Raw genomic sequence first — 11,564 nt, forward strand, 5'->3', positions numbered from 1 at the left:
CAGGAGCAGCAGCCCAATAATTCCCCCCTCCCACCCCCCCGCTAGATCCCCCACTAGCGTAGTTACACCCCCCATGTTGCTCCCAGAAGTCAGCAAACTCTGGCCGACCTCGGCTTCCCCCCGTGACCTCGGCTCGCACCGTGCGACGCCCCCTCCTTCCTGCTTCCCTATTCCCGCCATGATTATCATAGCGCGGGAACCGAGCCCGCGCTTCCCCCTTGGCCCCGCCCCCAATGGCCAACGCCCCATCTCCTCCACCTCCATTCCTCCCCCCACCACCTCCTGTGGAAGAGAGAAAAGTTACCACATCGCAGGATCAATAACATAAAACTCCTCTTTCCCCCCTTTTTACCCCCCTCTTCGCCCCCCATACTCGCCCCACCACTTTGTTTCAAACGTTCTTTTTTTTAATAACCCGCTCATTCCAATTTTTCTTCCACGATAAAAGTCCACGCCTCATCCGCCGTCTCAAAGTAGTGGTGCCTCCCTTGATATGTGACCCACAGTCTTGCCGGTTGCAGCATTCCGAATTTTATCTTCTTTTTGTGAAGCACCGCCTTGGCCCGATTAAAGCTCGCCCTCCTTCTCGCCACCTCCGCACTCCAGTCTTGGTATACGCGGATCACCGCGTTCTCCCACTTACTGCTCCGAGTTTTCTTTGCCCATCTAAGGACCATCTCTCTATCCTTAAAACGGAGGAATCTCACCACTATGGCTCTGGGAATTTCTCCTGCTCTCGGTCCTCGCGCCATCACTCGGTATGCTCCCTCCACCTCCAGCGGACCCGCCGGGGCCTCCGCTCCCATTAACGAGTGCAGCATCGTGCTCACATATGCCCCGACGTCCGCTCCCTCCGCACCTTCAGGAAGACCAAGAATCCTTAGGTTGTTTCTCCTCGCGTTGTTCTCCAGCGCCTCCAGCCTTTCCACACATCGTTTATGGTGTGCCTTGTGCATCTCCGTCTTCACCACCAGGCCCTGTATGTCGTCCTCATTCTCGGCAGCCTTTGCCTTCACGACCCGAAGCTCCCGCTCCTGGGCCTTTTGCTCCTCCTTTAGCCCTTCGATCGCCTGTAATATCGGGGCCAACAGCTCCTTCTTCATTTCCTTTTTAAGTTCTTCCACGCAGCGTTTCAAAAACCCGTGTTATTCAGGGCCCCATATTAAACTGCCACCTTCCGACGCCATCTTGGTTTTTGCTTGCCTTCCTTGCCGCTGCTCCAAAGGATCCATCGCAATCCGGCCACCTTCCTCTCCTTTTTTCATCCATATCCAGGGGGGATTCCCTTCTGGTTCACCGCACAGTACTTTTAGCCGTTAAAATTGCCGTTGGGGCTCTTATTAAGAGCCCAAAAGTCCGTTCCACCGGGAGCTGCCGAAACGTGCGACTCAGCTGGTCATCGCCGCACCTGGAAGTCGGCCCTGTACAATTTCAGCAACACATCCCTGCTTCTATACTCGAAACCTCTCGCAATGAAGACCAACATACCATTAGCTTTCTTTACCGCCTGCTTGCTTACCTTCACCGAATGGTGCACAAGGACACCCAGGTCCCGCTGCACACTCCCCTCTCCCAATTTACAACCATTCAGGTAATGATCTGCCTTCCTGTTTTTGCTTCCAAAGCGAATAACCTCACACTTACCCAAATTATACTGCATCTGCCATTGATTTGACCACTCGCCCAACCTGTCCAGATCATGCTGTAGGATCCCTGCATCCTCGTCACAGTTCGCCCTCCCACCCAACTTGGTATAATTTGCAAACTTTGAGATGTTACATTTTGTTCCCTCATCCAAATCACTGATACAGATTGTGAATAGCTGGGGTCCCAGCACCGATCCTTGTGGCACCACACTAGTTACTGCCTGCCAATTTGAAAAGGACCCATTAATTCCTACTCTTTGTTTCCTCTCTGCCAACCAGTTTTCTATCCACCTCAATACACTCCCCCCAATCCCATGCACTTTAATTTTTCACAATAATCTCTTATGCAGGACGCTGTCAAACGCCTTCTGAAAGTCCAAATATACCACATCGACTGAATCCCCCTTGTCAACTGTACTGGTTACATCTTCAAGCAATTCCAACAGATTTGTCAAGGTCTTTGATCTACTTTATTTTTATAAATTTAGAGTATCCAATTATTTTTTCCAATTAAGGGGCAATTTAGCGTGGCCACCTAACCAGCACATTTTTTGGGTTGTGAGGGTGAGACCTACGCAGACACGGGGAGAATGTGCAAACTCCACACGGAAAGTGAACCAGGGCCGGGATCGAACCTGGGACCTCAGTGCCGTGAGGCAGCAGTGCTAACCACTGCACCACTGTGCTTCCCCATGGTCTTTGATCTACAAGCCATTTGTTTATTTCTCTTTGATATTGATATTACTAGACTGTGATTGACAGCTTCCACACACACCCAACAGTGTGAATTGTTCCATTCATCTCCCTTCACCCTTGAGTGACTTTGAAGTGGTCAGCTATGAAACTAACCGCAATGTTTAAAATCAAACTTTGTCCAAAGATGTGCGGGTTAGGTGAATTGGCCAATGATAAATTGCCCTTAATGTCCAAATTGCCCTTGGTGTTGGGTGGAGGTGTTGAGTTTGGGTAGGGTGCTCTTTCCAAGAGCCGGTGCAGACTCAAAGGGCCGAATGGCCTCCTTCTGCACTGTAAATTCAATGATAATCTATGATTTATCTAGGACAAAGGTTCGGCACAACATCGTGGGCCGAAGGGCCTGTTCTGTGCTGTATTTTCTATGTTCTATGAATGACAGCTCCTGGACCACAGCAAAGAGAGTTAAGTGCTCTCTGTCAGTTTCACAGCTGGCTACTTAAAGTCACTCAAACGTGAAGGGAAATGAATGAGCTAGGCCAGACCTGGTGCTGTGGCTGTTATCCTGTTGCCCCAGAGGCTTAGGATGTCCTTTTTCAAAGGTGTTGCGAGAGGCTTCCCGGGAGACTGTGTTTTGTTTCTTTGCCTCTCTGGTACACAGGGGGCCTGGAGGTAGGTCAGGTTCTATCCCCTTGGTGGATAGGTCTCCTCTCTTCACAGTTGTATGGCATGATATTGGTTCTGCCCTCGGCCTATTTTTAGGGTTTAATTGTGTTGAGTAGGATGTATGTAACTCACCTTAGATCTGGGATTTCTAGGTATTTTCTTTTATTTTTTTCAAGGATGCGTATGACAAATCCACTCTTGGCTCTTACATGGGTGCAGATGTGTCTAATATCCAGAACACGATAGCTTAATTGGGTCATTGGTGCCGTTGCTGCTGCTAGAGTTGAGGGGGATGTGCGTTGGTGTGCGCCTGATCATGGTGCAGGAAGTTTATCCTGGTTTCTCATGATAATTGTTGGTTTGTGGGGATGGGAGGGTTGCAACATTTTTGCCATTTTGTCATGTTTTCATGATCTTACCCTGTTTCTCCCTCGGTCTCTGGTGGGGCAGTGTTGGTTTCTAGTTTTGCCTGATGATGGTATTAAGCCAGTTGTGAAATAATTCTCCTGTTCCATTCTGTAATGTAGGTTAAGCCGTTTCTGTTTTTTCCTTCCTTACTTATGGCGATGTATTACTTCATAACTTTGTTTCGTTTTTTATACAATGTAAAATCTCAATAAATATACTGATCAAGGGCACGATCGAACCAAAAAAACAGAGCCTATTCTGGGCGGATAACGAGGCATCATTCCCAGTGTTACAAGTGGCGGGAATGACCCCGCTATTTAATTACATTGTTTTTTTTGGTGGCCCAGCAGGGAATGACCTGCTGAGGCTGCAGTCAGTTGCATTTCCTGCATTGAGGGGCCCGGCTCAACAGAACTCATCCGAGCAGGAGGAGATTGGGATGCCATTTTTAAATTGCCAGGGGGTAGTGCCAATTTTAAACTGCCAAGTGGCAGTGGCAGAGTGCCAGGCTGGCAATGCCAAGATGGCTTTGGGGCAGCACGGTGGCACAGTGATTAGCACAGTTGCTTCACAGCTCCAGGGACCCAGGTTCGATTCCCGGCTTGGGTCATGCTTGTGTGGAGTATGCACGTTCACCCCGTGTATGCATGGGTTTCCTCCGGGTGCTCCGGTTTCCTCCCACAGTCCAGAGATGTGCAGCTTAGGTGGATTGGCCATGATGAATTGCCCTTAGTGTCCAAAAGGCTTAGGTGGTGTTACTAGGTTACGGGATGGGGTGGAGGGGTGGGCTTGGGTAGGGTGCTCTTTCCAAGAGCCGATGCAGACTCGATGGGTTGAATGGCCTTCTTCTGCACTCTCAATAAATTCTATGATCTATGGCACCAACAGTGCAAGGATGCCCCACCCTGCCTGGAGGTCAGCCACCCGGGGACCTCCGATCCCCAAGAGACCCCTCCTCCCAAGTGCTGTCCCACGGTCCCCATTTGTGGGTGCCAGTACTGAATGGTGCTCTCCTAAGGTTTCCAAGGCGAATGGGGTTAGACCCCAAAGCCTCGGGTAAATCAGGCGAACGCTATTAGAGTGAAACTAGCTGTTCATTCCACTGTGCAGATTTTCCAAATACTAATCCTGCCCGTAATGGGTGGGATCCAGATCGCGACATCTCAACAGATCCCATTCGATCTCCTGAGGCATTGCGAGCCAGGAAAATCCCGGAAGAGACCTCTCCCGGCATCTACTGGCAGTTTGGACTGGACATGGATGGTAGACCACGCCTCATGTTCAGTCCATATATAAGACAAATTAATTCATACACCTTTTGAAAATAGGTATTTTTCTTTAATGATAGAGCATTAACCTGTCATAAAGATTTGATTTTGAATACATACTTGCTGATATATTTTTCGGTTTACTGTAAACCTGGTCGATAAACTTTATCGGGACGTTACTGAATAGCACAGATCTACCTCTCTGTAAGCTTTCATATTTGGCTCCTTTCGATAATTTCACACAAACTACTGACAAGAATGCAGCTTATCTTTTATCCAATGTTGCTTTCCTGATGTTTGTTTCCTTACCACTGTGTTCAGCCATGTTCTGTTAAGATGAATCAAGTCTCCTTGGCTGAAAGTATTTCTGTCAAAGAAAAGCACATTTTAACCAAGAAAAAAATAATTTATTTGGATGTAGTTTGTGGGCAGAGAGAGCTTTTTTATAAATACATTATTTTATTTTCATCCTTTGAATCCCCAGTCTAACATCCTGGAGCTACTCTTCCAGATGCAGCTGGGAACTGAGGGAACAAAGTGGAACTGAGTGCTGCTGTCCTTGTGATTATTATCAAGGCCATTCTCTGAATGACCATATTAAGAGTGTACTTCTGCAGGATGAAGAGACAGTGCCCCATGAGCATTGGGTCTGCATATCATCTAGGGAAAAGCATCCATTTGGAGACACTAAGTTAAGGAGTGCAACATTCTACCACTGCAATTATCTCCCTGTTTGCAAGCAAATATTTAACATTTTAAGAGAACTGAATATTTTGTGCTTCAATGTCTTTATCAAATCATTGTTTCAACAATTCACAACTTTAGTTGCAGACAACTACAAGTCCTCTAGACTTGGGCTGATAGAGCTATTATAGGATTACGGGATTGTCTGTGGCAGATTTTGTAAAATTGGCGAGAAGGTTCCTTTGAAAAGTGATATTGTAGCTTTAATCTTATTTGTACATATTGGGCAGGGGATGATTTCACTCATTGCTTTAGTTCAGTACTTGACCCTGGTTATAACCTGAAAGTAAGACACAAAGTAGCCATCACATTTCTGCCACTGTAAATACCAATGTACATTCTTAGTATAGTTTCTAACACAGCTTGACATCTGAATTCACTTTGAATTATTGGTAAATTGATTTTGTGTTTGTTAGAAACTTGCCAAAGAAAAGCATGGCTTCTTTGCATTTATCTAAAAGACAACCGGGATCATTTGCACTGGCTTAATATCCCTGATATGTTTTCAGAGGATACTGTCTGCAAATATTTCCTTTGCAAAGCTCCTGTTGATATTTGTATCTTATTACTTTTCTTATATAAGATTGACTGATAGATTCTAACAAAAAAAATCAGATTTCAGTGTATTTTATTGAACAAAATTGAATATTGCAGACACTAGTTCAATCGTTTTCATCACAATGGAAACAATAAAGATCCAACAGACTTCAGCTCAGGCACGTATCAAAGAGCGGCATGCATTGTGAAGTGAGGAAGCAGGTAATTAAAGGAAAATTGTAAGATGTTACCTTCAAGTCTGTATGGGTTGATAAATTTACTTTCTTTTTGCTTCATATGTTTTTAGCTAAGAGATCTTAAATGGAAGAAAATTACTATAGTTGTAGTGGATTTCTGTACCCAAAAGCAATACTGTAGCAATCTGTTTGTTTTATTTTGGCAGTGTGACAATAAAAAGCCTTTAGTGTTGCCACAAAATATAGGAATGAACGGATTTATTATACATGTGAGGCAACACTGCCCATGTGGCTTTAAGTGAAGGACACAAAGAAATGTGTTATTGTTTTGTGTTTACATTGATTAAAATAAGGAAGTATTAAATATACTTTGCATTTTTTTTTCTATGAGCAATAAATGTATTGTTACTTCAGCGGCACTGTTTATGAGTTTTTATTAAGCCTAAGTCTTTTTGTTGACAATGTAAGTTTAGGAGACAGTTCATCATTTGAAGGATGGATGCCAATACATAATTTACGTAGACTTTGCATTTTCTTATATACCTGTAGACCTTTTACTAATATTCACCTCCACTACACAGACAGCGGTAACCCTTGTTTTGCCGGCCTACATTACCAAGAGAGTTAATAACAATTTTTGACCTTCCATCTAAATTACAAGGCTCCCTCCCACTTTACCTCCAGAAAATGGGAAACAATATTACAAACCAAAAAAAGCAAAATAATTAAATCTCTGGAAAGATTTTACGGCTTCTGAGGCTTCCAGTGAACGATATGTGCTTTTATGGAGATGGACGATGAAAAGGAAAATAATAACTCCCAATTCTGATTGTTCAAATATATTCTACAACACAGAAAGCTCCAAGCAGGCTGGAGCAGGCATGGGGCAGGAAGGTTAAGTAGAGAAGAAGGCACAATACTTCAGATTGGCAGCAGACTGCAGCAAGAATAATCTAATCAAAACTAAATTCAATTATCTATTCCCAGGGCAGGCTCCCGAGGCTGCTGCACTGAATGCTAGGATAGCTCCTCCTAGACATCTTTTCCAGTCAAAGTTGCTTGATGAATGCAGATGAAATTTGAAATATGAAAATCCGAAATAATTTATGGAAGTTGTCAGAAATTTGGACTGCTGGTGGTGTAATTTCCTCAGAGACAACACAGACTGGCTCATTGCTTCCAGTTTTAAAGCAGGCCCTGGTCTTCCAATAGATGGATCAAACCTTCTAAAATGCTGTTTCAGACAAATTACAACTCATTACAAACAGCCTTGCACCATGCCATTATGTCACAGGAAATCTTTTTTCATTCGCACAAATTTGCCTGGAATTCTTTTATTTATGTGAGTATCCATTATCGGATCTGAAATTAAATTACTCACAATTATTTTCTGGGAGGCGGATGTTTGTGTACATTCAATAAGTGGGCACTATCTGAGTGTAACATATTACACTGTTCTTTTTAAACAGTTGTACTGGAATTAAACGCATAGACTATTTGAACATTTCAAAGAGTCATGGTGTGGATAATATTAATATATTGAGATGGCCTTCAAAATTATTTTATTAAAAGATATTTAAAAGCTGTGAGAGGTTAACGTAGAAATAATAGGCTTATGCTGCATTACATGCATGATTAAAAAAATACTGCCAAATACAAATAATGTCTTTGTGCGGTATATTTATACATATCATACTAATGTTTAGCAACAAGGCAATAATGTGTGTGTTGTATATATATCCATATACACAAGAAAATATCGTTAAATTATTGTTTGCATTCTGAATTTAACATAATGTTGGACACAATGAACAATGGACATAGCTTATATTTAATGCTAATGAGAAGGATGCTGCTCCCAACTACATGGCCTCTCTAAGTGGGGGTTCAAATATACAAATAGGATGGTTTTGTATCTTCTCAGCAACCCACTACTGCAGGAAACTGTGTAATAGCACTTAAATAAATAGAGGCGCTGGGTAAGAGATTATTGCTTGTATTATGCTATTGTAGACATAGTTGCCCCATGGTCTGACATAACTGCATGAATGTGGGACAAGACAAACGCAATGTATGGCTGTGGGATAGTATTGAAGCATGACCCCATATCTGGAGGGTTGAAAGTTATGGATCTATTGATTGCTCCTGGAGTTTTGAAGTGTGGCTGCTAAGGTCTGCCTGCTGGTAGCTGGCTGGTCTGTCTGTCGGCCTGTTGGGTAACAAAGTATTTGAATGGAACCACAGGCAGCTTTTCTTGAAACATCCGTGAAGTTGCGCTTTCTTTTATAATAACTGACCACAGAAAAAAAGTGGCCCCATCAGGAAAGAAGAAAAGAGTCATAGAAAGACTCTGGCTGGAAAAGCTATAAGAGCTTCTCCATTTATATTAGAAATTGTGCTTTGTGTAAATGTGATGTTATAAACAATTTGTAACAGTTAATACATTCTAAGCATATGTATTATCCAAGTATAGTTTTTTTTAAACTTTATTCGAGAAAAGACCTCACAAAGGATAAATAACAGTCTTGCAAACAAATAGCTGATGAGTCTAGTTTTTGTGTCAGCTTTCTCAAGTGAAGTCACTGCGCAAAAGAAAGGGAGCAGTATCATAAGTCAAAGCACCATTTCATTCCTTGTATACAATGAAAACGAACATAGAATCATTTTGAATTAAACATTTAAAAAAAACTCATTTGTTTCAAAAGATGGCTACACAAAAATGTCAGCTCATAAATGTGAACGTGAGTATCATGGATAAAAGATACTTGAAGATCCATTTGCATGTCTGAAATGGATATAGATATAAAGAAGTGGCTTTATTATCATGTTTATTTACACTTGGAGGATTGCAGTTTCCATAAGATTGAAACAAAAGCATTCTTTACACTGAAGACAGTTTAAATGTGAAATTCTGTGCTGCAAACTATGTTGAAGAACATCCTATGAATTATTTTAAAGGGGAAATAGTAATTGTTTGGAAAGTAAAAATACTAAAGGATATGAGGAACAAACTAAAAGGTGGAGTTTGGCTGAATGTTTCATGTGGAGGATAACACCAGCATCGTCGACATGAAGAATTGAATGGCTTGTTTCAGAGCTGCAAATTCTCTCAAAAATAAATTCAGATCAAAGAATAAATTACATTCTTATTGTAATTCTATAAATTTCTCTAATTCTACCGCATGATGTTTGGAATTAGATTTCTGCAGATCATTTTATAACAGAAAGGATAAGATGAGAAGTATGCATTTTGAGAGTGGAAAAATATCAGGTAGCCTTTTATCTATTTTCAGTGACCAGCTTATTAAAAACTTGCAACTTATTTAAAACAGTAAATTAAGATTCCTAGAGCATCTTCTTGACAAAGAGTGAAATTCTGCAATACTCCTACTCAGCAGATTAGTATGCTTAATAGTGAAACCCATAATGTAGTAGCTTGTATATGGTCTGTGGAAGAACCGAGTTAATGGACTACCCTGCCTTTTCTCAGTCCTATTTCTGTTCTGACAAAAGCAAAGATACTGGAAATCTGAAATAAAAAATACAGGGACTACCCAGCCTGCCTTGCAGCATCGTTGGAGAGAGAAACAGACAGACTCCAACGTACTCTCCGATGGGAGGGGCAGCTCACCATTGGCTGGCAGCGGGATATTTTGGTCCCGTCAAGGCCAATAGCATTTTGCATGGCTCACCCATCCCACCGTAATGGATACCTTTGGCAGGGCCAGAAGATCCCACTGGTGGGAAGGACAGGAAAATCACGCCCAAGGTATTTGTTTGGGATCAATGGTCGTAATCAGAATACTTCTGACAAAAGGTTATTAACCTGAAACATTGGGTGGGATCTTCCAGCTTCTCACACGTGCGACATCTTCTGGTCCCGCTGATAGTGAAACCCCACCACGGGTTTCCCGGCGGTGTGGGGTGGAATCAACGGGAAATCCCATTGACAGCGGCGGGACCAAAAGATCCCACCATCGGCCAAAGGCGGGCTGTGTCCCACTGCCGAGAAACACCCCACGGGGAGGCCCGAGAATCCCACCCATTAACTCTGTTTCTTGTTCCATAGATGCTCTTAGACTTACTGAGTATTTCCAGTATTTTTTGTTTTTATTTCTTACATCTTAACTGTTTAAACTTTTCAGAGGCATTCTGTCTAAAAATTCATATTTTGTGACCATTAATATAGATGTGCTGCATGTTAGAATATAATTTAATTCATTATCTGATGGAATTCTAATGAAAAGAGCAAATTAATGATTATGCTATTTCTTAACTGGTAAGTAAAATCTGCACTACTAATGACACCATTTGGTGTAATCTCTGCTGCAGGGTTTGACACCAGTAAAAGAGTCTCTTCACTTTAGCCGTGTAGACCAGACTCAATCTGTAGCAAGTAATGTGACCATGTTCGTGCGTTGGGATTGCATCAATGAGAACAGAAATAGGACATTGCTCTGTGAGATTGTAGACATCTTAGTAAGTTATATGTTTTTTTTTATTTTGGTCATCTGTTTCACATCGAAAAATCTAGAAATCTGGAAAATACATTCACGACATCTTCCCAAGAATAAAATTCTAACAAAATGAGTAACAAAGAAAAATCTTGGTGATGCACTTTTATGCTTGGGAGAGTACTGAAGTTTACAATCTTTTTGCCTGCATGGACTAATCAGGTTTATACTGCAGGCCCGAAAGTTGAAATCCATATTCGCGTTGGGTTGGTTATTTCTCAAGTTGTGAATACCAAAGATCTTGATGTTCTGATTTAATTTTTTTTTAAATTTAAAGTACCCAATTCTTTTTTTTCTAATTAAGGGGCAATTTAGTGTGGCCAATTCACCTACCCTGCACATCTTTGGGTTGTGGGGGTGAGACCCACGCAAACATGGGGAGAATGTGCAAACTCCACACGGACAGTGACCCAGGGCTAGGATCAAACCTGGGTCCTCAGCGCTGTGAGGCAGCAGTGCTAACCACTGCACCACCATGCCGCCGATGTTCTGATTTAAGGCCTATCTATCAATGAGATAACAGAAAGAAGTAAGTATTTGGAAATTTCTGAGGAAGTAAACATTGAATTTTTCACTTCAATTCTAATTGCTGAAAAATGATTTGCCCCATTTCTTGTTTGCAGCTTTCAAAAAACAGTGATGCTAGTGCTTGAATGACAGGCCTCCTTCATTTACAAGTACACTATGGGCTCAGCTGTTCCGACATTTTTGGATAGACTTGACCCTAATATAATCCCTTTTATAAATCTTTTAACTAAATGGTATTTGTTATTATAAGGTAACCAATTTTGACAGAAATTAGAAGAAAAGTCAATATGCATTCTGTGCAAGAAAACTACAATCTGATTTTGTTTAGTTTTGTGAATAATGTGTTTCAAGGTCCCTGATATA

Source organism: Scyliorhinus torazame, chromosome 3 (genome assembly GCF_047496885.1).
Source record: "Scyliorhinus torazame isolate Kashiwa2021f chromosome 3, sScyTor2.1, whole genome shotgun sequence".
In the NCBI taxonomy this organism is placed as follows: Eukaryota; Metazoa; Chordata; class Chondrichthyes; order Carcharhiniformes; family Scyliorhinidae; genus Scyliorhinus; species Scyliorhinus torazame.